At 37.4% G+C, this 27703-nt stretch overlaps 2 long non-coding RNA genes across 2 annotated transcripts; one reads left to right on the forward strand and one right to left on the reverse strand.

Annotated features, from left to right (window-relative positions):
* Nucleotides 1-730: 730 nt before the first annotated feature.
* LOC122694092 lies at nucleotides 731-21044 on the reverse strand. The gene is made up of 3 exons (XR_006341109.1): nucleotides 20939-21044; nucleotides 17095-17217; nucleotides 731-1457 (listed from the first exon to the last, which is right to left on the reverse strand). It is a non-coding gene; the product is annotated as an uncharacterized LOC122694092 (long non-coding RNA).
* Nucleotides 17595-27481, forward strand: LOC122694090. Its single transcript, XR_006341108.1, has 3 exons — nucleotides 17595-17719; nucleotides 19196-19267; nucleotides 27189-27481. It is a non-coding gene; the product is annotated as an uncharacterized LOC122694090 (long non-coding RNA).
* The last annotated feature ends 222 nt before the right edge of the window (nucleotides 27482-27703 follow it).

Raw genomic sequence — 27703 nt, forward strand, 5'->3', positions numbered from 1 at the left:
ACTGGAGGACAGAGGAGCCTGGTGTGCTGCATGCAGTCCATGGGGTTGTGAAGCATCAGACACAATTTAGCAACTGAACAACAACAAAGGTGTATATCATTATACATTTGTCAAAACCCATACAAGGCAAAAAGTGAACCCTAACACAAACTATAGGACTTTAGTTAAGAATAATTTATCAATACTGGTTCATCAATTGTAACAAATGAACCACACTACTGCAAGATGTTTACAACAGGGGAAACTGGATGAGGGACTAACATGTGAGGGTATATAGGAACTCTGTGTATTTTCTGCTCAGTTTTTCTGTAAATATAAAACTGCTCTTTAAAAAGTCTATTAATTAAAAGAAATAAAAATAACAATTAGATGGCTTTTGGTAAGAACAAGGCAGAGCATTTAAAACCTGGCAGCATATAGCAGCATACATTTCAGGCTACCAACTTGAGCGTCTTTGTTTCTATCAGTTACAGAGTTAGTTTTTAAGCACTGTGACTGCTGTTACAGAAGCAGATCAGCTGAGGCCTCAGGAGCTGCTACATGGATTCCCACTTCAGTACATGGAATCTTGTCCATACTTAGTGGCTAGCTGTTCATCAAACCAGCACCATGTGGTTAAGTGACTCTGAACAGACAGGTTACACACCAGTGGCAGGGACTCTGAGAATCTAAGCATCTCAGTTTGATCCCAAACTACACAGGCATAGTTTGAATATGCTGGAGTGGGATAAAAACTGAAAAATTAGGATATGAAACAGTATATGCTGCTTTTAACCACAAGAGTTCTATTATAGACCACTAGTGAAGGTCTAGCTGTTACTATAAAAGCAAATATCTAAACTAGGTATGTAACCAACACCAACATGAACCTGACCAGCAGACCACCCCTAACAGTCAGATTTCACAGCCCTAAACACAAGACTGGCACCAAACTGAAAATGCCTCCTTTAGGCACCATGGAAGCTCTGTCATTCAACAGAGCCTACAGAAGATGTCAGAACATGGAGCTCAAAGGGGACATGGAATTTCAGAGGTTCTGACAGTACATTATGGGGTTTTGATGAGTTGGGGGGAAAACTATCTCAGGCGAGACTTGGTGGTCAGGGCTGCCAGCACTGCAATTTTTAAAATGAGCAAGAAAACAAAGTCTCTACAGCCACTTTCTGAAGGTGAGAAAGTATGCATAGGTTTTTTTTTTTTCTCCAGATATAGTAAATCCATGTTGTCAAAATTATTCTGTTCTTAAGGGGTTTCTCCCAATCAAGTTTAAATTCACTGGTCACAGATACTGGATGTCTGGCTCCACTGGCATCCAGGTGAAAGTGAAACAAGATTTTCTTTTTCCCTTCATTTTGCAGTTACTATGCCAGATATCTTCAGTTTGTGCTTCCACTGAAGGGCTCCTGTACCCTCTGGCTTCTGACTGGTTCAGTCACGTGGATGCCAACAGCTGCAGACTGGAGGAAGAGAAGACAGTAAGGTTGGCAAATATACTCCCCAAGCTCACTCTCTGCCACTACTGGGATGTCCTCTCCCACAATCCTTTCACTTTCAGGGTCCCAATGACTCTCTCCCCTCCCTCTTCAGGCTTAGGAGTGCTAACAGCCTCCTAATAAGTAGCCACAGGATGTACAGTATTCCCTGTGGATTCTGACCACCCACAATCTTATTAAATTCCCCTCAGATTATCCCAACTAGAAGTGTGCTATCTATTCCCTACAGGGTCCTTGGCTGATAAAGATGCCACTGAGTTTCTAGGATGGACCTTCAGAAACCGCTAAATATAAGATTTTAAGGAACATAACTTCTCCTGGGACAGCTGTTCTCAGTACTTGGGACCTACCTGAGTGCTGTCATAATGTTAGATGGCCTATTGGTCCTTTAGAATATTCCTTAAAAATAAGGTTTATCAGAAATTTGACTCAATCAATAAAACTCCTGAGACTTTGAAGAAACTTCACCAATTCCAGTGAGAAACAGTATAAGCCACACCCACACACACAAAAAAAATTCTACATCAAGCACCTTCTGGTTGAGACTTAGCATGAGAATTTAACGTAAATACAAAACTTCAATTTATTTAACTATAATTCACAAGTGCAAAAATCTTTTTGATATTTTATCTTAATTCCTCTTATTCTTTACAGAGGGTGAATCTCTGAACATCCATTTTCTCCCCAAAATATTTATAATGGGAGGGTGCTTATCTTCAAATTTAAGCATAGTTTTTGACATTCTGTTCTAGGAACATCTTAACATAGTTCCACTTTATTTTACAACATGATTTCATTTTACAGTTTCTAAACTATGTTGGACAACACCGCAGATCATTTTTTATAGGAACTAGACTAGGGTGATATTTACACCTGTGTACAAGGAAGCTTTCAAATCTATTTAAACAATGTGTGGTTCTGACCCATTTCAGGGCCTGCTAGGAGAAAAATCTATATTGCCATCAGCTGCTCAAAGAGGATCCACAAAGAAGAAATGAGTTGCAATGAAGGGGCCGCTCAGGAAAATGTAGCAAGAATACTCTTGACAGAGTGCTGTTCTCACCCTCACCCCACAGAGGATCACTTCAGGGAGTCTCTAGGGAGCGTTATTGTGATGTTCTGCGCAATGCAGGGTTATCTTGCATCCTTGACCCCCTCCCCCACACCCACCTAGTATACACCCTTAGTATTTTGTGATCATTGTTACAACAAAAAAACTTCCCTAGGGGAAGATAACAATCCTGCTTTAGAACCTCTGGGTTAAAAACAAAAATCTCAAAAATCACTTCTCTCCTGCTCTTGATGTTTCCTTCCAATGTGAAGGGAACCCCATGAAAATAACATTCTTGGGCTTTTGCCAAAACTTTACTCCCTCTTCACCAAGGGAGGCACACAGACTTACTGATTGAAAATGTTAAGAAAAAGAAAATGGCATGTTCAACTCATTTCCTCTTCCCTTTCCCTTGGAAACAAGATGACTGCAGAAAAGAAAACACTGCTCCTTCCCCACACTGAAGGTTGCATGGGGCAGCTCTGACCCTGCCAGGCAGTGCCTGCCCAATCCTGTGCCGTTTGGGACTCGGTGGGGAAAGCTGCCTGGCTCTCTTTAGAGGAAGCCCACTGCCCCTACAGTTAAACTACAATTTTCAACATTAACTGTATGAAACATAAAGATGGTATTTTGATCTCCCATCACCTCTATTTCATTTCTCAGTTCACGCAAAACATTAAAACAGGAACAGTATTTACTGACCCTCCTCAAATCCAAACTTCTGCCTCTCTACGAACAAAGTTTCTATTAATCTAGATTTCTTTCCCCGTCTTTCTTTAACAATACTTTTCACCATCTAAATCAAGTCCACATTTTCGAAAACTTTTTCTCTTCGAAAGAAGTCTTCTCAACCTCTCCCATTCATAGGCAAAGTCTACGGTGGCTAAGAAAATACAGACACTTAGAAATAGCTTGGCTTTAAAAAGCTTTTGGAAACATAAACAGCAAGTGCCATCCAGGAAAACCCTAATTCACAACGATTTTCCCCAAATATTTTCTTTTCTCTCTATTCTTAAGTCAGATCAGCCTTTCTCTGAAGAATCTTCAATAAAATAATTTTATCACTAAGATGAATCTTTAGAAAACACAGAGATTCAAAATTCACTGTTAAAGAGTTTATTATCTCTCATTCTTTTATTAACAGTACTTTAATTGCCAGAAATATTTTCCACAAAGATATCCCAATTCAAATCTTTTGAGCTACTCTACTGTTCAACTATTTGGGGTTTTGAAGGAAAATAACAGACAGCATTTTTTCAGCCACTTTTTCCTCTTAATCACTAAACACATATACTTAAAGAGAAATTTAATCCAGCTTCTTCTGGTTTGCTTCCATTTAAATCATTAAAATGTTGTTTCTTAAAAGTTATTTGCTGTCCAAGAGATTTTTTTAAGCTAGCTTCTTTTCTTAAAAATCCAAATTGGCCATAAGAATATGAGCTCTGATGCCAAAAGGTTCAGGGTTGGAATAAAAGTGTGAGCCCCAAGTTGAAAATCAGTTTTAAATGCCGGCTATGACCTAAAGGGACCATGTGGACTCCTTCCCTAACTTGAGCCTTCTGGAAGCAAACATTACAGCTGAGGTTACCAGAAGGTCTTCAAAAGAAATCCTGCATTCATTAATCAGCCAGAGCTTCTGGAAATTCTAATTTATGCCCTTAACAGTCTTATGTTTGTCCTAATCATGTGTGATTTGTCCTCTATAATGTTTAAGAGGGAAAATGCTTCAACTAATGTTTAATTCATAAAATGATGAAATGAATTAACTTCTTTTTTTTAATGTTTACTCTTTTCATCCTTCAAATCTAAGAAAAATCCCTTCAATTTGAAGAGAATATGTCCCCTTTAAGTAGCACCATTATTTGAGGTCATCTTACCTCCTACCATCTACTAGCAAAAAAACAATCTCTTATTTCCTCAAAAGTACCATTACCAGTGGTAGGAGATTTTTGAATGCTTTTGTTGTTGCATCATAAACTAGAAGCAGCACCTACTTTCAAAGAAAAAAAAGCACCAAACTACCATGTAACATTGACGAAGGTGAAAGAAACTCTTGGAAAAAAAATTTTCTTCTTTGCTTCTTGGTTAGAAAAAATAAAAAAGAAGTTTAACTTCCTTTCAGCAGAAGTTTCTCAGTCTTCCTAGTTAGAAGAGTAAAACCAACTTATTTATTACTGACTTTATTGTTTAAAAATATATATAACTCACATTTGCCTACCTTCTTCAAAGCAGTCAATCTGGAAATATATATATTTCTATGAACTGTGAAGATCAGAGAAATGAAAGCAACAGTTTTCAAAGATACCAAAACTATTTCCTATACAGTTTGACTAAGGGACATTGTCAGTTTTCAGAAGGCTGGTTTTTGATGAATAAAAAAGAAGCATTCAAGAACACATCTGGTTTTCCACACTGATTAGCATTTAACAATCCTAGTTCTAGGTTCTCAATTTAAAACATGATGTCAAAACGTCCTTAAGTAATATTAAATGACTTTTAATGGATCCCTATCTATTTACTTCCTGAGGAATTAATAGTCCAAAAGTCTATTAGACTGCAATCTAAAATACTACAATTTTCTATCACACTGTAGTAACTTAACAGTACACTAAATTAACACATTACACTGCCAACCTGTAAAAAATTACTTACAAAATGATAATTTGTATGTCAATTATACACTGGAGGTTTATTTATAATGTATCTTAATGAATTATGGCCAGTAGTGGTTACAAAAATAAAAGATGTATCAGTTCAGTTGCTCAGTCGTGTCCTACTCTTTGTGACCCCATGAATCGCAGCATGCCAGGCCTCCCTGTCCATCACAAACTCCTGGAGTTTACTCAAACTCATGCCCATCAAGTCGGTGATGCCATCCAGCCAACTCATCCTCTGTCGTCCCCTTCTCCTCCTGCCCCCAATTCCTCCCAGCATCAGGGTCTTTTCCAGTGAGTCAACTCTTTGCATGAGGTGGCCAAAGTACTGGAGTTTCAGCTTCAGCATCAGTCCTTCCAATGAACACCAGGACTGATCTCCTTTAGGGTGGACTGGTTGGATCTCCTTGCAGTCCAAGGGACTCTCAAGAGTCTTCTCCAACACCACAGTTCAAAAGCATCAATTTTTCGGCCAATTTGCCTTGATTCATGGACATAACATTCCAGGTTCCTATGCAATATTGCTCTTTACAGCATCAGACCTTGCTATAAGATGTATACACATGCCTAATTGAAAATTCTACAGTAGCTTTACTTTGCAACTTTCATAACTCACTATTAATTAAATTTTTAATTAGTACAAAGTTACCCTTATTCATTGCTACAGCTGTGCTTTTAAATTGATCCTTTGTTGTTTTTCTCTTTATTTCTCTACCCAAGACTCCATGATCCTAACTATAAACAACACAAGATATAAGACAATTATTGACTAATAATAGCAAAAAGTAACCATTTTCAGGGTTCCTCAAGTATTTACTGGGCTTCCCTAGTGGCTCAGACAGTGAAGAATCCGTCTACAATGCAAGAGACCTGGATTCAATCCCTGGGTTGGGAAGATCCCCTGGAGGAGGGCATGGCAACCCACTCCAGTATTCTTGCCTGGAGAATCCCCATGGACAGAAGAGCCTGGTGGGCTATAGTCCATGGGGTCACACAAGAGTCAGACATGACCCAGCAACTAAGCACAGTACAAGTGCTTATGACGCGATCTGCACAGCTCAATGCTGACATCTGTAGAAAGGTAATACATTTTTCAGTTAAAAAAAAAACTAAGATTTTTCTTCTTTTACATGAGGCTTACATAAAGGTTGGCACACTATTTTAAAAAGTTTTCTTTGTGAATGTGCTACAAGGAACAAAATTTGACAATTCCAAACAAGGGTCAATATATATCATGAAAAAAATAAATCACAAAAAACTGAACTATTTTAGACATCACTCATACAATGAAAAATAAATCTTAAGGTTAATATTTTAACATCATGGCCCACATTTAAAAGGTATCATTTTAATCTTAGAAGGCAATGCTTTAAACACTGAAATTTTAGAGAAGATAAATATAATTGTACATTCATAACACATTCTCACAAGCCAAGTAAAAGGAAACAAAACCACTGGTAAACAGCCAGATAGATCATAAGTATCATGTCTCAGCTACTGTTTACTGTAAAGCATGAATAATATTACCTACCTGCCTCAGTTAGATTAACATTTCCCTGACAGTAAATTCTATTTCGTTTTTAGGAATTTTCCACTCCTTTTAGACTTTATCCGTTTGCTTCATGGATGGACGCAAGAAATGATTATTATTTTTCTATCTGTATTTTTGTTTTGTTTTCTCATAACCAAAATGCACAGAAATCTTGCACTGTTTGTATTCAATAAATCTCACTCAACATTTGGCATAGCTCACTCCAACCTATCTTTAATATGCAGCAATCCCTTTCCTCAGAGGTGCTGTATCATTCTGACAATCAAGGCACTGGTGTAATTTCCTTTGCCAACATGATAAGATAGGGAACATTCTACACCGTTTCACAAGCACCAGCCCAATGAGACCATGAGTTCAGCTCTCTCATGGTACAATACTACTGTGATAAAATTAAAAGGTCCATGTAATAATTTTTAGTTTTACATATTCTCTACAAATTTTAATACTAAGAATCTCATTTGTTGTTGAGACTTAGTCTCTAAGTCTTGTCCAACTCTTTTACAACCCCATGGACTGCAGCTCACCAGGCTCCTCTGTCCATGGGCTTTCCCCACAAGAACACTGGAGTGGGCTGCCATTCCCTTTTCAAAGGAATCTTCCCGATCAAGGGATTGAACTCACATCTCCTGCATTGGCAGGCAGATTCTTTACCACCAAGGCACCTGGGAAGCCCAAGAATTTCATTCAGAAGAAAATAAAAATTAATGCAAAGGAACAGTTACACTTTCCTATTAGACTCTTGATTTCATAATAGCCTGCTCTAGAAAGTCTTCCTGATTGATTCTCCAAATCAGGATAAAGTGACATCCACTAGCGAGTCAAAACAAAATTCCTGTTTCCAATAAGCCAGATAAGAAAAACACACGAGAGAGCTCACTTTTTCGTTGGCTGTAACTACAAGACAGACTGGCTGAGCAACATTAAACTTGGCTCAGTCATGTAATAGCCTCAGTCTGGGATATAACTGAATTTATAACAGCAGAAGCAAAGTTGTAATGTACAATTATATAATTTACTTGAACATTTGCTTTCCATACAGGAAGTAACAGATTGACCAGTTGCATTTTGGCTAAGATGAATTCTACCATTATCCAGGGTAAAACAAATTTGCTGACATCTGGAAATCCTTCAGAAATCATCTCTAAATCTCTCTGATGACTCTTGACATTGTTTCTTTTTCCCTTGGAATAGTATACAACTATGTCCTCCTTTGTAAAGGCTCTGGACCTACACTCAAGCATAGTAACTGTTTGGGAAGCCATAAATGTATCTCACATATTTTACAGAAGAGATAACCACTCAGGTGATTCAGTCAGATCTCAATGATTGAAACAAAAAATAAAATTCAGGGATGAAGAAGAGAGAGAAAAAAAAGCAAAAAATCCTTGTTGGCATATTCCTTTCTAAACATTTAATATTGTAAGGAAAACACACTGTGTAGGATATGGATTTTTCTTTCTCATTTTATATCTCAGTTGACAACCAAGTAGAACTCCTACATATTTAATAATATTCCCTCCCAGTTAAGTTATACTCCAGGAAAGGTATTTTATGGGCTGTGGAACATTCTTATTCATGACCTTAACATCTTAGAATAGGCTGATGGATAAGCAATGCATATTCTATATTGATGAATAAATGATCTGGATCCCAGGATATATATCTTCAAAGTTTGAAAACTTATATTGTCCAGTAAAAATCTCTCATTATCACCCTTTGAAAAGGTCTTGAAATTGCAACCATCTATGGCCAAATATTATTTTCTGAAATCTGTCCCCCATACATGGATTTATGAGTCCCATGGTTAGACAAAGGGAAATTATCCAAGGCAAAGTTGTCCAAACAGGCAGTTATCCAGCAGACTGGAGCCAAGACAGTTCTCTGGAGGTAACTACAGGTTCAACCGCAGCTGTGTGGGAACTACGAACACCAATCAGTTCTATGAAGAGTTTGGGTGACTCCAGGAAGAACAAACTGGTAAGACAGTTTTTGTGTCCTAGTCTATTGGCATGTATTTTTTAAGTGGGGAGGAGGCTTAAAACATTCATCTATCTGTAGTGTTTCTACCTCTAAATAGTTATATTACATCATGTTATGCAAATTACCATTATAATATCATAAACTTTTTTGCACCCCAAGTGTATTCAAGCAGGAAGCCAAGCAGAAACATAAGACTGAAAACACAATGAAAAATATCAGACACTACAAAGAATACCATGGTGCCTACAAAGAATAACAGTCTTCCACACGCAAACTAGCTGTACATATGTAAATCTCATTTGATCCCCTGGATAACCCAAGAGGTAAGTAGTAAAGTTATTATGATCCTTTCACAGATGAGGAAATTAAAACTCAGAAAGGTTGGGAAATAGTCAATGTTGCCCAGACAGTAAGCGAGAAGTAAGGATTCACACCAGGTAATTCTTTTTTGAGAACCAGCACTCAATCCACACATGCCTTTTAGGGCAAGCTCTACATAAGAAAATGGTAGTAGTGTCACTGCTCCTGCACTGGAGTTGACACATTACAACTACAAAATCTGTGTTCTGTTAGCAGAAAATGTGAGGAAGAAGAGGAGTGAGGAGAGTGAGGTGAATATTGGGTAGAACTGACAGTATTTGCAACATCTTATCTGAGCCTTCTGGTGTTCACAATTATTTTTCTTTTTCATTATGCAAAATTTCAAACACACACAAAGTAAAAAGAATAGTGTAATGAATTTCCATGTACCCACCATCCAGCTTCAACAGTTATAAACATTTTGCTATTTGTTTCATCTTTCCTAATTTTTTTATTTTAGTTTCTGACTGGGCCAGATTTCTAAGTAAACTAAAATATAAAAGAAAGCTTGACTAGATAACCAGGACAAATAGTGTCACTATATATCTAAATTAAATCTAACTGCTTTTACATGCTCTACTACTAGCAAAACAAATTTGATTAAAGGAATCACTTTAGTTAGAGGTATACAGAATTCAAGTGAAATATCTGATGAATCCAATTGTATATGAAAGGGAAAATGCCTTTATTATTCGCAATGCTCCTGATTTCTAAGAATAAGGGAGTCCTTTGTTGGCTGATTAGATTGTTGAGAGAAAAGGTAAAATACAGAAAATTTTTAAAAACTATCATTATAATCCTCTCAGAAAAGGTTGGAGAGAAAAATCTATGAGAAAGAAGCAGCTAAGACTCAGTATAGCTGAGAAGCTGTTGGGACGAAGTTGGAGAGTAGAGAAGAAATGTGATATGGGTTGCACCAGAAAAAGAATTCTGGAAAATTAACAAGGAGTTATATATTAAGTTTTGCATACAGTATGTAATGTACATTGTTCTCTCTCCATACAATGTTCAGAAAAATTTCTATTTTTTACTAATGCACTGAAAAATTGAATATATTTGGGGGAAGTCTTGAAGTGCTGAGTCCTGCTTTAAAATAGTCTTCTCAGAAGGATACTACCATGTTAAAATAATGTGTTACAGGATGTGTTAGAATATGTGTTAGAGGATCTTTTTTAAAGTATACCTGACTTTTCCCTTTATTATTTTTATCACACAAATAATAAATATATATATATATATATATATATATATATAACATATAATAGATCATATAGGAAATAAAGTGCACTGAAGCATACTGTGACCCTAAGGGGATCCCAAGGCCACCATTAACTATGCAAAAGTCTGGGAAGCTGAGGGCAGGAATGCCATGCTTAGCTCTGACCAGTAGCTTTCAGTGGTTTTCCTCCAACCCCTAGAGAACGTTTTATTATGCATCAGGGCATCTTGATTATCATGGTGATGACAAGGAGGCCTATTACTGATTGGCACCTAGTGCCTTAGAGGTAAGAGACACCAGTAATGAGCCACATGAGCATTTCATTTATTTTTTTCATGCAGATATACACTCTTTAAATGTTTACCAAAAATGGGAGCATGCTAATACATATAGTTCATAATCTGTGAAAAAGCATATCTTACTGGAGTGTTCCATTCATATAAAAGATAAGAATTGGTACCCATGTTTAAAATTTTTGAAATTTCTCCTAATTCTAGCTTGAAATTTCTCTACTGCCATGCAGAAAAGAGTGCCTTTGTATTATTAAATAACAGTTCATTGAAGAAAATCTACTAATTTATAATTAATGTGCATTCCTAAAATAATACCAAGAATGAAACTGGCCCCTTAAATAACTGTCATTAGAACTGATGGAATGTTCAGAGACACATCAAAACAAATCAATCTGTATCTGTTGGTGTTTTTGTTTTGCTTTATTTCAGCAGTTAGTATATGTTAGGTTGCTTCTTTAAAAATATATTCATTTTTGCATTTTTTAAGACCCACAATGTCACAGAATCCTGATATTCCCATCTATACATCTGAACTATAAAAAGAAAAAAAAAAGAGTGGAGGAAGTGGAGGAAAGTATTCTTATTGGGGAATCACAAATGAAATGATATGTATGAATGGAGGTAAAGAAGATGCATGGTTAGAGACAAGTGAGAACCAAGTATAAAAATGAAGTTTATATTTTCTGAAATGAGGGATGGGGATATGCTATTCAAATACCATTACCTAGTCAACAAAGACTAATTCTAGGCCAGTCGTGATCTTCTCACATCTCCTTAATGTTGAAATTATAAATAATAAAATAACCCATAGTTATTTGTGACCCTTAGTAAACTACTACAAATTCTGCAGTTTACCTCGGCTATACATAAGGGATTTTCAGCCATCATTTGTGGTATGCCAGATACTGTCCTAAATACAATTACCTGAAAATGGTTTTCTGCCTCAAGGAATTCAGACTCTAAAGGAGAGGACCAACATGTAAACAATTAAGTAAATAAACTTTTATACTTGAAATACTAGAAGTATACAAAGGATCAAGTATACCAAGAGACCAAGAAACAGTTTCATAAATGAAATGAGTCTTAAATGGAGGACATGGGCCAGGGAAAACTGGCATTCCAAATAAAGAGACTAAATAAAAAGCAAAGAAGTATGATACTTTACAAGATCTTCAAGTAATCCCATATGACTAAAGCATAGAATGCAAGGAACAGTATGGTAAGAGATGACATGAGAGAGCAAGATGCAAGCTCATTGAGGACCACACTGAAAAATTGTACCGTATCATATAGCTAGAGAAGCCACAGAAGTGCTTTTAACTGACAAGCAACATAATCAGATCTTAGAGATATTTATCTATCAGTATTGAAGATGAAATGAACAAATATGAACCAAGATAAAAGAAAACTAAAGTAGTCCAGGCCAAGTGATGATGCGTTGAACTACACTTTGAAGCAGTGAGAATGGAAAAGAACTAGCTTTACGTCAGTGATGTTAACAGCGGAGAATCAGATGAATTTTGTTACTATATATGACTTTAGTTCAGACCTAGTCCTGTCACCTACTAGCTGTACAACCTTAAATAATTTACATAATTTTCCAATCAAATTTCCCCTTGACGTGAAAATAAAAATAATAATCATTCCTAACTCACAGAGAATGGTTGTGAGAATTCAGTGAGTTACTGAAATATCTTAAATGCCTATCATAGTATTAAATTGGTTGTTTTTATCATCATCATCAAAGGAATGAATGGAAAATTAGTCCCCAGGTTTATATATTTGTTAAGTGGAGATGAGAATTTACTTATGGAGAGAAAATATAAATGACAAATTTTGGACATGTTAAGTGTCTAACATAAAGTAAGTAAGTAAGTGAAGTCACTCAGTTGTGTCCGACTCTTTGCGACCCCGTGGACTGTAGCCTACCAGGCTCCTCCGTCCATGGGCAAGAATACTGGAGTGGGTTGCCATTTCCTTCCCCAGGGGATCTTGCTGACCCAGAGATTGAACCCAGGTCTCCCGCATTGCGGGCAGATGCTTTAACCTCTGAGCCACCAGGGAAGCCCCTAACATAAAGTAGGACCTCAGTAAAAATGCACTGAGTTAGTGAATAAATGAATGCTTGAAATGTCTATGGGAGAACTGGAAGATTTCTATTGTATGTATCAGATATTTATAATGCAGCCCTATATTACAAATATAGATCTGGGAGCTGTTAGTGTACAAGTATTCTTTAAATCCATGCATGACTGATTTCAATCAAGCAACCCCTATACTACAAAAGACAGACGAAGGGCAAACACAGAACAAGAAATACCAACATTTTTCAGACCAAGCAGAGAAGTAGACAAAAAAGCATTCTGAGAAGATATTTACCACTTGCCACATGTGGCAAAGGAAATTTGTTTGTAATTTATGATACTATCTCAAATCACAAGACTTTTGTGAACATAATCATATCCTTCACATAACAGTATGTACTGAGATTATATAGGGGGAAAAGACAATATAACCTATAAAATATGAGGAAGTCTCTTTTCTCATCCCTTTATTAGAATTTTCATGAAAATAATTCCTACTGAAGAAGCTCTGACAGAATACACACAAGAAACTTAAATATAATTGACAGTTGAAGCAGGAAGGACAGTATTTTTCCTATAATTAAAAGGCAGAGTATACAGTATATATGTTGAACTATATATAACACTGCACCCAAAACTTATATGATTTTTTAAAAACTACAAATACTTGGTCTCTGCTTATAGTTCCTTAAACAGAACTCCTAAAACCCTTGTAATTTCCTGGATAACAGGAGTCATAGGAGCATTTATTCTAATAGTTGGTCTTTATCTTTGGTTCCTCACACAGAGCTACCATGTCTCAAATTTTCCTGGGTACTAGAAGCATCTTTTGTCCTAATGATGCCACTTCTGGTGAGTCCTTACATAGCTGGTCACCAGAAAGACCAAGGCATGATCAAAGGGTTGGAATTTTCAGCCCTCCCCTTCACCTCTGGGGAGGTGGCAGGCACTGGAGATTGCGATCACCAATTGCGATTGGTGATAACCAATGGTGAATGACTTACTCAATCAATGAAACCTCCATTAAAAACTCCAAATGATGGGGTTCAGAGAACTTTTGGGTGGGTGAATGCATCAAGGTGCTGGGAAGGTGATATGCCCACAGAGGGCATGGAAACCTCATGCACCCCTCTCCATATTTTGCCCTGTGCACATGTTCTACTTGGCTGTTCCTTGTTGTATCCTTTAATACTATACCAGTGATAGAAAGGGTTTCCTGATTTCTGCAAGAGAGTCTACCAAACTATCCCACTTTAGGAGGGAGTCTCAGGGAACCCTGCTATATAGATGGCTGTTCAGAAGTATAGATAGCCACCTAGGACTTGCTACTGGCATCTGAAGTGGGTGCAGTCATACAGAACTGAGACCTTAACCTATAGGGTCTGTGCTAACTCTGGGTAGTGTCAGAACTGAATTAAACTGTAGGAAACCTAGTTGATGTCAGAGAACTGGAGAACTGGTTGTTGGGTGGAGGAAAAAGTTACTCAGAAGTGTTAGTAAAAGCAAACTGAAAGAGAGGATAGCTAATGCAAATGCTGAGTACCAAACAGAAGTTTCAAGGACTTCAGGATATTTTCTACTTTCATGGCTAATCTCTAGTAGCTATATGATCTTAAATAATATATTTCACAAATACAACTCCTCTCACTTATTTTTTCAATCTTAACAGTATAAATAATAAGGAGAAAATGTGTATTGGCTAGCCCTTGGTCTGGCAAACAGACTTTCAGTCTGCTAATGAGGTAAACGACTTGAACAAAATTAAAGCTACCCTAAAGAATTTAAAAAATAATAAAAACTTGCAAATTTTTTCCTCAGGAAAAACTTATACAGGACTGAATAAACCTCATTATTATTTCCTTTTCTTCATAATTGCATCAAACTTATGTTTAATGGAGGTTCTGCCTACAGCATGGTCAGCCTGGAAAAACTGCACTAGTTGAAACCTGGTTCCAGATGGCAGAGTTTTTAAGAACAATTCTTTTTACTGAGAAGCTGACAGGAAATCTCCGAAGATGCACCACAACGTTCTTCTGGAGCAACAAACAATTCTGTAACTCAGATCCAAACACCTCTCTTAAAATGCATGGAGAGAAATGCAATGGTATAGAAGGAGAGGGACTGTGCTGGCCTCACAGTCAAAGTTACTATTAACCTTAACTTTCCCATTTAACTTTATATTCCCCTTCTCACATTATGAAAATTTTTGTGACATTTTCTTTACATATGGTTCTTTGTATTTACAACACATTGCAGAATTTTTTTCCCACTGAATCCTGTGTTCAATATCATTTATAGAACAGCCTCTTCTTTTTTCCAGCTTCTTCTCATAACCCAGCTAGCACCATAAAGTGAAGGTCATAGCTTTGTATGCAGGAGCCCCTAGACAAAACATACTTCTATTTCACATTTGACAGATGTGGCAGTATATCTACTTTGCAATCATGTTTAGCAGTGAGCACAGGTGAAATACATGTGCTTATTCCCTAACACATAAAACTTAAATTGGCATAGCCAGAGGCAGTTTATCCTAAGAGTCTTCTCAGCCTAAGCTGAATTAATTCTCTTACAGTTCTTTTTATCCAGTACTCTCAGCCTGTGTACCATGGCTCCAAATTCCTAATTACTATAAAGTAATTTTCTTCCCTTGAGCTAAGCCTGGTAATATGCCTCTAACAGATGACCTCCAGAATGAAATTTGTAACATGTAAGGCCAGGTCTGAGAATAATTTTATGTAGTTTAAATGAACATAATAAAAAAAATCACAATAGCATCTCTACCTTTGCCAGGAAGTTTAAAAAAAAAAAAGGCAATAATAATACACCTAAGCTTAAAATAATGTTCCTAAAATGAACTCTTTCCTTCTCGTTAAAGTTATCCTTCCATCTTCATATATCCCAAGCAAATAATCAGATTTCAAATTCAAAATTGTTTTCCTTTAATTTTAGTGAAGTGACCAAATTTGGATTCTGCTGTGTTTTTTATGGGAAGGGTACACTTTGATACTGGGTAAGGTGAAGGATATGTTTCCCTTTTCAAACATTGTTCCATTTTTCAAAAAGTAATTTCAAAATCTCCCCATAAAATCTTCAATTATTTAAATAATCATGCGTGAGTGCCTGCTAAGTCACTTCAGTCCTGTCCAACTCTTTGCAACTCTATGAGCTATAGAACCCAAGACTCCTCCGTCCATGACATTCTCCAGGCAAGAATACTGGAATGAGTTGCCATGCCCTCCTCCAGGGGATCTTCCTGACTCAGGGAGCAAACCTGCGTCCCTTATGTCTCCTGCATTGGCAGGTTGGTTCTTTACCACTAGCACCACCTGGAAAGCCTCTGACTAATCATATCAAACCTAAAACCTAATATTTTTAGGTTTTAAAATGTGAAATAAGTAACTGAAGCTCTTCCTGAATAATTACCACTAAAACTGACTAGTCATTCATTCATCTTAAACCCATTTACTTACACAGATTAAGGTCAAGGCAGAAAATAAAGCTACCTCTGTAAAAAATCACCCCAAGAGTAGACGATTCCAACCACAGCTATACATGCCAGTCACAGCTAAAAAGAGCAAAGCTGCAGGTGTCTTCAAGACAGGAAATAAAAACAAACCCAATCTTTCCAAAAATATAAAAATAAACAACTTTCCACTTGCAACGGGAACTTCCTCCTGCATATAGGTGAAGAAAAAGCAATTCTCAGGGGTGCACCTTTTCCTACAGCCATGAGTATTTTCCAGTCATGCTATTTTAATCCCAACTAAGCCACCCTCCCTCTCCTTTCTATCAAGAACAATTATTTATGATTGGTTGGAAGACTGGGGAATACAGTATATGAAGCTTCTGGACTTTTTTTTTCTAATAAGACTGCTCATGTTAATTAGCCTTCAAATATACTCTCAATATATAAAAATACAGACCAGTGTAGCCACTGCTTCCTAATTCCAATTCAATTTAATCATAAATGGAAAACATGTCCAAGAAAACAGAGTCTCTGAGTACTTAATGATGGCTACATTATTCAAAAAGCTTCACAAGCATGACTGAAAAAGAGAAAGCCTGACGCACCCAGGAGAGGTATAAAGGAGACAATTGTGGCAGTGAAGAGGCCAGAAGAAACATTTCAGACAAGGGAGGAGAAAGGTGAAGAGTGCAATCAAGTTAATGACATTGAATATTTGAAGAATTGGGAAAACTCTCAAAATAAAGCATAAAAATTGGGACAGGAAATTGTATATACAGCATGACGCCAATTTTGTGATACAACTGTGTATTTTCTTGAAGAAAATATTGAGGGGGTTTTCCCCTAAATTAGTTGGGTTTGGTTTTTTTTAACTTTTTCATTCCACTCTTTGTATTTCTTACCACAAATTGTGCTTGTGAGATTGAAAAAAGACACACTCACGCATTTCGTGGAAATTCAGCTCCTTTCTTGTCCTTTTAATTGACATAACGCGTCGCTAAAGTTCGGGCTCTCAGTAGAGTTGGGAAGTAAACCGGTCCATTAAGGTTAGTCCTTTTCTTCTGGCTGTAAGATACAATTTGAGGGTAGAAGAATAACTTCCGGCTAAGCAGAATAACTTCCGGCTAAGCAAGGCCTCTTTAGAGTAATGGCAGCTCGTGAAACGCTTCTCTCTGAGGGCAGCACCTCGCATGCCATTTCCAGGCCTAGTCTCTGTTCTATGAAACCTACTGAATACGCGCTGGGCTCGGCCAGCTTTTGGAAGCCCGGAGCTACACGAAGGCAGAAGAGTAAACTACCACAGCGTCTCCTTGCCGCTCAGGATTACCCAGAACTGACTCTGCAGCTCCCAGGCTGCCCTGCGCCACGCACCATCGCGCACACCACGCACGGCCACGCACCGCAGGCCAAAAAGCTCCGCCTCTGAGGCAGGCCCGTAGTACCGCGGCTCGACTGTAGTGTTGTCTCAGTCTCTCGTTTGAAGCTTCTGTGACTGCAACTTGCACAGCTCCGTCGTGATGTCTGAGGCTCTCGGACGCAGCCGTCATTCCCTTGAAGGCACAATGAGGTGCTTCTTTGCTTCCCATCCCGACCATACGTTTTCCTGGTAGTGCGGCCTTGGTGCTTTTAATCACCCCTTCCACACCACAAAGTAAATCGCGACACGCATGTCTGACCATTCGCTTCCTCAGGCTCTGCCTGACTTTGTGTGCACTTGACCTGACTTAGACTTCCTTTATATCCCTATTCCCTTGCCCACGGCAGCAGTTCTTCACTTCTTAGGAACCATAATGGTGGAATGGATGCGTGACTGCATGCCAAGTCACTTCAGTCCTGTCTGACTCTTTGCGACTCCATGGACTTAGCCCTTCAGGCTCCTCTGCCAGTGGGAGTACTCCAGGCGAAAGTACTGAGTGGGTTGGCATGCCCTCCGCCAGGGGATCTTCCCGACCCGGAGATCGAATGGAATGGATGCAGAGAAACTCTTAATTTCAGAGGGTTTAAAAAACGATAGTTTAATGCTACAAGATACTCCATCACATATATTTCCTACTTCTGTAATCCCCTCCCCAAAATATTAGTTTTAAAGTATAATGAAGCGAATCCTACGGTTATTCTGAAAGTCACAGACAACAGGGTAGTTCTCATTCTCTGCCCACAAGATAAATTTTCTGAAAATACATTCCATTTTGAATTCCCCAAGGGTATGTTGCTAATCCTGCCTGGGACAAGAGAGCAGGATGAGACATGGATGAACCCTATAATGTATATGAAGTGCTTAGCCATCCATATATATTGGTATTCTATAGTGTTAGCTATGATTACCATACTGCAGAAAAGGAGAACCAGAGAAATAGATTTGAGCAGAGTGCCACAGTAGGAAAAGAACATGTGTAAGTTAGTGAGTCCCACACCCACATGGACCCATAAAAAGCTAAACTGATCACTAATTTCACCCTCAATTTCAAATGCTACCCTAGTCCAGGAAACAAGTATTCTCATTTTTTATCTCACTTTCCATAAAAGAAACTATATTACTGATCCTGGGGGGAAGACTTGCCACCGTTATATAAAATGTTCTGAGTTGTGATGAAAGGAATGAACCATATACAGAAACATGATTTGAACCCAAGGTATATATAGTAAGATGCTGTATTACAAGCTTTCACTATTTTCAGAAAATGTCACTCTAGAAACATTAAGCATAAACAGTTGGAGATATAGAATCCTGCAGCCTGTTACATGGATTATGGAGAGGAGGAAAAGGGGAGAGAAATGGAGGAAAAGAAATAGTTTTGCCAACATAAACTCTGATTTGAGGAGGTGAGGGGCCTGTGGAGAGGATGGTGCAGGTAAATTGTTGAGGAAGATATTTGGTTAGGAAACCTAAGGAAATCAGTTTGAAATGATTGTGATAGATTACCTTCCAGATAGAAGCAGTATTAGGGCCTTTCTTTTCACTTTTAAGTATAATTTGAATATAATATTAATATTTTCCATTTTAAAAATAATATATTAAGAAATTTTCTCTTTTTTTTTTAAGGAAAAACCTAACATCTGGTTGTTGAAGACTTTACAAGACCATTCCTCATTTAAGCCAAGTCCACTTAATAAGGTCAGAACAAATTCAAACTTAATGATTTGTGGATTTTTTTTAATAAACAGCATACTACAAGATGACAAACATATAAAGGAAAAAAAAATGGTAAATTATTTGCAAGTTTATCAGATTAAAACCAGCAACTACCATTTCAAATGTTCTTGGATTTTTATGTTGTATGAATGGAAATCGTAGTTTATAAACTGTTAACAAAGTTTCTACTTGATGCACTTTTCAGCATCTGGTCCTTCAGGAAGGTTATTTTGAAGGACAAAAAGATGCTGCTAACCAATTGTGTTAACTTGATCCCAGACTTAACCGATGGTAAGAGAAATAACCATTGTGTGTGTGTGTGGAAAAAGAGCTTTTTCTGCAGCACACTAAAGAAATAAAAATAAGGATGTCATTGAAGCTATATCAGATAAGTTCTAAATATCTAGTAAATGCCCAGGTCACTTTGTGGGTGGGGGGAAAAAAACCGTGTAATGGCTAACAATTCTTTAAAATCACTACAAATGTAAATGTCTGTTTCACAAATATTGGTTTATGTCATGTGGTGACTCAGGTAACACTCACAACTACAACCATAACATAAAATATTCCAGAGGGAAAAAAACAATGAGAAGCCTAAAAACCAGAACACTGTCTTAAACTGAAAGGACAGTGGATACACATCATTTTTGTATTTTAAAATCTCCTAAAACTTGGATTTTCCTGTAAGCAAAAAAGGTAACCTCCTGATGAGCTCATACACAGTGTTATATCTGTTTCCATTGCAACTCTCAAACTCTTCATATTGATAATACTTTTCTGGATGCCCGCAAAATCTTCACTGAAACGGAAAATACCCTCCAGAGCAGAATTTCTTTTTCAAACAATACAACTTGAAGAGTCACAGTGCCCTCTAGTGGTCAACTGATAAAACCCACTTTTACTTCAATCTCAGAAAACAAAAAGTTTCAGTGAATCTTGTATATTTTCAAATAGTTTTTCCCATAAATATTAATAAATGCCAATTTCTGTTTCTGAGAGGCAAAAATATTTACGGTCAGTTAGCACATAGCACAGTGGATAATGACTCCTTTTTTTGTCCATTGCTCCTACAGTTAAGCTGTATCTAGATGGCAAAAAAGGCTTAACTCCAATCAAGCCTGCAAAACAAGGGCCATTAAAATGTACAAATGTAAATTTTTAATCTAGAATTGTGGCAAGGAAAATTTTATGGAGTTTTGGATCTGTAGTTAAGTCTCGAATCTGCCAATGTCTGACGGTGAGACCTGTGGAAAGAAACGTGATCACGCTGCACCTCACTTTTCTTCACGTGTAAATGAATAAAGGTTGGCTGCATTGGTGAGGATGCAGGAAAACGAACTCTAAACATTTTTAGTAAGAGCGTTAATGCTACAGCCTTTCTGGAGGGAAAATTGGCACTAACTCTCAAACTAACAGGCGTTTCTTAAGTTTATTGCCAAAAACTCTCCAAAACCAGGATTTTCCAAATGTACATTGCCTTAGTGCCAGAATAAGTGTCAATATTTAATTCTTACTCTGTCTCATCCACTAAGTGCTTTAAGTATATTTTTTCATTTAATTCTCAAAAAATCTTATGATCTAGAACCATAATTAACCCTATTTACATCTCAGGAAACTGAGACATGAAAAGGTGCCCAAGTGGTACAAACTTACCAATAATTGCTAAAGCCTGGATCCAAACCCAGACTGTATGGTTCAGGGTCCACACTGCTGACCATCTGCTCTTCTTCCAGAACTCCCTCTTCTGGGAATTTATCCTAAGGAAATAATCAAGAATATGCATGAATACTTTTTTTTTTAATTTATTTTTAACTGAAGGATAATTGTTCTACAATGTTGTGTTGGTTTCTGCTGTACAACCATGTGGATCAGCCATAAGGATACATACACAAACACTGTTCAATCAGTGTTAATTTCAGCATCATTTATAATAAAGGGGAAGAAAGGAAAATAACCTAAATTACCATTAAAATGATTGTGTTAAAACCAAACAATTGACTCTGTACCCTTAAAGAGCATCTAATGACATGGAAAATGTCCCCAAATATAGTAACTGAAATGTTAGAAGCATACATACATACATATATATGTTTATGTACAGTGTGCTCCTATTTTGTAAAGAAATATATGTTCAAGAAAAACAAAGGAAAATTATCCAAGTATAAATAATAATTATGTCTAATTGGTGAGTTTACGGGCTAATGATTTTGATTTTCTTTTTTATGCCCATTTTCCAAATTAATTCTAAAAATACATTATTTCAATGAAGGGTTCAGGCCAAATGTGCTCTCAGATACTTTCTGACTCTAAATTTTTATTATTTTGAATGTGACAAATAGAGGATAGTCATGGAATTTTAGAACTAGGAGAGAAAAAAGGTTACATTCTCTCCAGCAGTTTCCAAATCTGTTTCATCCTCAGAATCACCTGAGCTGATCAAAATACAGACTCCCTGTCACCCTCTTTCCCTGATCCAAATCACCTGTGCATGAAGCTCAGGGGTTCCTTCTGATCTGACACTTTGGGAAGTACGAATTTACCCCCATTGCATCATTTCCATCCTCTCACAAGTTGTAAAACAGGATTCTTCTAAACCAAACACAGACTAGAGTCATCATGTACTATTATAAGCTATCATATACTATTATAAGCTATCATATACTATTATCAATTGATATTGATATTGACAAACTTTAACTTTAGTTTCAATTCCTTAATTTTGTTAAGGAAAAAGTGCATCTTACTATAAAAATCAAATTTACTAATGAAAAAATTTTAGCCATAAGAATAGTGAAAGTTATACCTACCAACACTGAGCAGAGAGAATGCATTTTTTTTTTAAGATTTATTCCTTTTTTATACTTTTTGTTGCAATGGTGAATGGTATTGTTTCCTTAATTTCTCTTTCTGTTTTTTCATTGTTAGTATATAGGAATGCAAGGGATTTCTGTGTGTTAATTTTATATCCTGCAACTTAACTATATTCGTTGATTAGCTCTAGTAATTTTCTCGTAGAGTCTTTAGGGTTTTCTATATAGAGGATCATGTCATCTGCAAACAGTGAGAGTTTTACTTCTTCTTTTCCTATCTGGATTCCTTTTACTTCTTTTTCTGCTCTGATTGCTGTGGCCAGAACTTCCAACACTATGTTGAATAGTAGTGGTGAGAGTGGGCACCCTTGTCTTGTTCCTGATTTCAGGGGAAATGCCTTCAATTTTTCACCATTGAGGGTGATGCTTGCTGTGGGTTTGTCATATATAGCTTTTATTATGTTGAGGTATGTTCCTTCTATTCCTGCTTTTTGGAGAGTTTTAATCATAAATGAGTGTTGAATTTTGTCAAAGGCTTTCTCTGCATCTATTGAGATAATCATATGGTTTTTATCTTTCAATTTGTTAATGTGGTGTATTACATTGATTGATTTGCAGATATTAAAGAATCCTTGCATTCCTGGGATAAAGCCCACTTGGTCATGGTGTATGATTTTTTTAATATGTTGTTGGATTCTGTTTGCTAGAATTTTGTTAAGGATTTTTGCATCTATGTTCATCAGTGATATTGGCCTGTAGTTTTCTTTTTTTGTGGCATCTTTGTCTGGTTTTGGAATTAGGGTGATGGTGGCCTCATAGAATGAGTTTGGAAGCTTACCTTCATCTGCAATTTTCTGGAAGAGTTTGAGTAAGATAGGTGTTAGCTCCTCTCTAAATTTTTGGTAGAATTCAGCTGTGAAGCCATCTGGTCCTGGGCTTTTGTTTGCTGGAAGATTTTTGATGACAGTTTCGATTTCCTTGCTTGTGATGGCTCTGTTAAGATCTTCTATTTCTTCCTGGTTCAGTTTTGGAAAGTTATACTTTTCTAAGAATTTGTCCATTTCATCCAAGTTGTCCATTTTATTGGCATAGAGCTGCTGGTAGTAGTCTCTTATGATCCTTTGTATTTCAGTGTTGTCTGTTGTGATCTCTCCATTTTCATTTCTAATTTTGTTAATTTGGTTCTTCTCTCTTTGTTTCTTAATGAGTCTTGCTAATGGTTTGTCAATTTTGTTTATTTTTTCAAAAAACCAGCTTTTAGCTTTGTTGATTTTTGCTATGGTCTCTTTAGTTTCTTTTGCATTTATTTCTGCCCTGATTTTTAAGATTTCTTTCCTTCTGCTAACTCTGGGGTTCTTCATTTCTTCCTTCTCTAATTGCTTTAGGTGTAGAGTTAGGTTATTTATTTGGTTTTTTTCTTGTTTCTTGATGTAAGCCTGTAATGCTATGAACCTTCCCCTTAGCACTGCTTTTACAGTGTCCCATAGGTTTTGGGTTGTTGTGTTTTCATTTTCATTCATTTCTATACATATTTTGATTTCTTTTTTGATTTCTTCTATGATTTGTTGGTTATTCAGAAGCGTGTTATTTAGCCTCCATATGTTTGAAGTTTTAACAATTTTTTTCCTGTAATTGAGATCTAATCTTACTGCACTGTGGTCAGAAAAGATGACTGGAATGATTTCAATTTTTTTGAATTTTCCAAGACCAGATTTATGGCCCAGGATGTGATCTATTCTGGAGAAGGTTCCGTGTGCACTTGAGAAAAAGGTGAAGTTGATTGTTTTGGGGTGAAATGTCCTATAGATATCTACCTAAAGAAACAAAGGACCTATACATAGAAAACTATAAAACACTGATGAAAGAAATCAAAGAGGACACAAACAGATGGAGAAACATACCGTGTTCATGGATTGGAAGAATCAATATTGTCAAAATGGCTATTCTACCCAAAGCAGTCTATAGATTCAATGCAATCCCTATCAAGCTACCAACGGTATTTTTCACAGAACTAGACCAAAGAATTTCACAATTTGTATGGCAATACAAAAAACCTCGAATAGCCAAAATAATCTTGAGAAAGAAGAATGGAACTGGAGGAATCAACCTGCCTGACTTCAGACTCTACTACAAAGCCACAGTCATCAAGACAGTATGGTACTGGCACAAAGACAGAAATATAGATCAATGGAACAGAATAGAAAGCCCAGTGATAAATCCACGAACCTATGGACACCTTATCTTTGACAAAGGAGGCAAGGATATACAATGGAAAAAAGACAACCTCTTTAACAAGTGGTGCTGGGAAAACTGGTCAACCACTTGTAAAAGAATGAAACTAGAACACTTTCTAACACCATACACAAAAATAAACTCAAAATGGATTAAAGATCTAAATGTAAGACCAGAAACTATAAAACTCCTAGAGGAGAACATAGGCAAAACACTCTCCGACATAAATCACAGCAAGATCCTCTATGACCCACCTCCCAAAATATTGGAAATAAAAGCAAAACTAAACAAATGGGACCTAATGAAACTTAAAAGTTTTTGCACTACAAAGGAAACTATAAGCAAGGTGAAAAGACAGCCCTCAGATTGGGAGAAAATAATAGCAAATGAAGCAACAGACAAAGGATTAATCTCAAAAATATACAAGCAACTCCTACAGCTCAATTCCAGAAAAATAAATGACCCAATCAAAAAATGGGCCAAAGAACTAAACAGACATTTCTCCAAAGAAGACATACAGATGGCTAACAAACACATGAAAAGATGCTCAACATCACTCATTATTAGAAAAATGCAAATCAAAACCACAATGAGGTACCATTACACACCAGTCAGGATGGCTGCTATCCAAAAGTCTACAAGCAATAAATGCTGGAGAGGGTGTGGAGAAAAGGGAACCCTCTTACACTGTTGGTGGCAATGCAAACTAGTACAGCCGCTATGGAAAACAGTGTGGAGATTCCTTAAAAAACTGGAACTAGAACTGCCATATGACCCAGCAATCCCACTTCTGGGCATACACACTGAGGAAACCAGATCTGAAAGAGACACGTGCACCCCAATGTTCATCGCAGCACTGTTTATAATAGCCAGGACACGGAAGCAACCTAGATGCCCATCAGCAGATGAATGGATAAGGAAGCTGTGGTACATATACACCATGGAATATTACTCAGCCATTAAAAAGAATTCATTTGAACCAGTCCTAATGAGATGGATGAAGCTGGAGCCCATTATACAGAGTGAAGTAAGCCAGAAAGATAAAGAACATTACAGCATACTAACACATATATATGGAATTTAGAAAGGTGATAACGATAACCCTATATGCAAAACAGAAAAAGAGACACAGAAATACAGAACAGACTTTTGAACTTTGTGGGAGAATGTGAGGGTGGGATATTTCAAAAGAACAGCATGTATACTATCTATGGTGAAACAGATCACCAGCCCAGGTGGGATGCATGAGACAAGTGCTCCGGCCTGGTGCACTGGGAAGACCCAGAGGAATCGGGTGGAGAGGGAGGTGGGAGGGGGGATCGGGATTGGGAATACATGTAAATCCATGGCTGATTCATATCAATGTATGACAAAACCCACTGGAAAAAAAAATAAAAATAAAAAAAAAAAAAGAAACGCTAAAAAAAAAAAAAAAAAAAGATTTATTCCTTTTGGCTGCGCTGGGTCTTTGTTGAGGCATATCGACTTTCCTAGTTGCGGAGAGTAAGGGCTACTCTTTAGTTTCAGTGCATGGGCTTCTCGTGCTGGCTTCTCTTGCTGTGGAGCATGGACTCTCAAGTGCGCGGGCCTCAGTAGTTGTGGTGCTTTGGCTCAGTAGTTGCGGCTCACAGGCTTAGGTGCCTCACCACATGTGGGATCCTCCTGGACCAGGGATCAAACCTGTGTCCCTTGCATTGGCAGGTGGATTTTCAACCACTGGACTAGCAGGGAAGTCCCTGAATTCTTACCTATATTCATTGCAAATAGCTTGTCCTCATTTCTCAACTACATGCCTACTTAAAGGAACCAAGATTTATCCGTTAGTGCCCACAAGACCCAAAATCAGATTCCCTCCCCCGACCCTGAAAAGAAGCATATTTGCTACTGTGGGGGCATTTCAGTTAACACAGCAAAAAAAAAAAAATTTGTCTTAAGCAAAAGATTGTCCAAAGGTTCTCAGTAGTCCTAGTTGCACAGAGTAAGGAAAAGACACTCTGGACACAGTGAAAGCATTTATACAGAGAGAAGTTAAGATTTGCAAAATCTCTCTTAAAGTTCCAGAATTTAAGTATTTGTCACCTCTTTGAAGCTACTTGGCATATTCTTGGGGCAGCAATTTATTTGTGATATAGTAACCTGAGTCCCAAATTGGCTGTATGAAAGAAGATAAAGTTACACTAACTCTCAGGGAGATGCACATCACCTGAGTCTGTCTTATTCAAGCCACAAACCTAGTTGCATGATATACCCATGTCACTTTGTACATGAAGACATCTACCCGAGGTGTACCCCAGCAGAAAACAGGGAGCTGGCTACTGATCTTAAGAGTGAAAGTCAGTTAGTCATGTCCATGCTCTGTGACCCCATGGACTGTAGCCTGCCAGGCTCCTCTGTCCTTGGGATTATCCAGGCAAGAATAGTGGAGTGGGTAGCCACTTTCTTCTCCAGGGGCTTTTCCTGACCCAGGGATCAAACCCAGGTCTCTCGCCTTGCAGGCAGACTCTTTACTCTCTGAGCCACCAGGGAAGCCCGCTGATCCTAAAACGATAGGTAAATAAGACTGAAAGGTAAGATGATTCATCTCACCTTCCTAAAATTCAAAACTAAATATCTCCCGATAGAACAGTCTTGAAACAAAAATGTGCACACTCACAAAACATTTAAAAAAAAAAAAGGTTGAATTAAAAAACCTCATGAAAATTGTTGAGTAGTAGTGGGCATCGAGGCAGCATTAATTGTGGGTAGCATGTCCTGTTGGTTTGACTGCTTTAGTGACTCATCAGATAACACCTTCCTCCAAGTTGTAACTGCAAACTCTGTTTCAGTTCCCTTACCTGAGCCTTCTCTCTGCTTTCTTACAGTCCTGGAAAATGTTCTACTCAAGGCAGCAAGTACACACAGAGCCCAAATGAACTATAATTAAGGTGGCAAGAGACCAAGGAAAAGAGCAGTGTTAGTTCAATTGTTTCCTTTGCACGGGTAACAGATGGACTCCAAGGTCTAATAACCCTTTTGTACTTCAGCTAAGGCTGACAATACATCATTATACTCAGATGGAAGCAAGAAGAAGGTGCCTAGCAACTTGGACTTGGAATGCCTAGGCTTTTGTCAATTTACATCATAATCTTAATATTAAACAGGCTTGCTCTCATTTGCCAGTCATCACCTCATTTTATGTTTTTCAAACACAAGAAGATTAAATAGTCTTTCTTGAAAGTACTTTAGCCCCTTAGATATAGAACAGTAGTAGTATTTAAGAGTCTCCCCTTATAAATGTGTACATAAAACTGCCTTGAGCCTTGATGGAAATTATATCAGTAAGTTGGGGGGCCTACTATGGGTAATATTTTCATTAGCAAAAGTATGCACATAACCC

Source organism: Cervus elaphus, chromosome 5, assembly GCF_910594005.1.
Source record: "Cervus elaphus chromosome 5, mCerEla1.1, whole genome shotgun sequence".
In the NCBI taxonomy this organism is placed as follows: Eukaryota; Metazoa; Chordata; class Mammalia; order Artiodactyla; family Cervidae; genus Cervus; species Cervus elaphus.